The sequence below is a fragment of the Egretta garzetta genome, unplaced genomic scaffold, assembly GCF_000687185.1.
Source record: "Egretta garzetta isolate BGI_Z169 unplaced genomic scaffold, ASM68718v1 scaffold490, whole genome shotgun sequence".
NCBI lineage: Eukaryota > Metazoa > Chordata > Aves > Pelecaniformes > Ardeidae > Egretta > Egretta garzetta.
In genome coordinates this window covers 56,694-57,373 of record NW_009258278.1, presented here as the reverse complement: position 1 = coordinate 57,373, position 680 = coordinate 56,694, and positions in this window count along the sequence as shown.

The following is a 680-nucleotide window of genomic DNA, read 5'->3' as shown; positions in this document are numbered from 1 at the left end:
TCCCGGCTGCCTCACCGGGACTGTCTGCCCCCCGGGGAGCCTTCCTCCCCTCCCTCCTCCCTTTGCAGCATGCCGTTGGCAAACATCCTGGAGGCCCAAATGGCCACCAGCGTTGGGTGCTCGGTGCCACCGCCAGGGTTGGGACGTGGTTGTTTCTCCCCACCCCAGCATCAAGTTGGAAAGAAGGGCAGCCCAAAGCGGTGCTGGGGGCGGGGGGACGAGGGGTGCAGACCCCGGGGAGGGATGTCTCCTCTCCCCGTCCCTTCGGTAGGATGCCAGCCCCTTATGGGAGCTCAGCACCATTTGTTACCGAGCTCTGCTCTTGGAACGAGCAGCAGCTCCTCCGCCCTGGCACCGTGCCTATAAAACCGAAATCTGCGCCTGGGCTTTCGGCGCCACGAAAGCGAGAGCGGGGATCTGCGGAGCGGGGCAGGGAAGGGGATGGGTGAGCACCCCCAGATTGTTGGGAGCCCGAAAGCTGCTGGACGGCAGCCGGGTGATCCCTGCGCCACCCTGGATGTCCACGCTGGTGACATCCCCGAGCCAAGTGACAGCGGACAGTGTTGTCCCAGGACGGGACTGGCCTCCTCTGTACTGCGCACCTCCGACACGAGATGGTGCTGCCGCTCGCTCCAGTTCCCCGCCTGGGCAACCGGGATGCGCGGAGCTCAGCTTTGGAC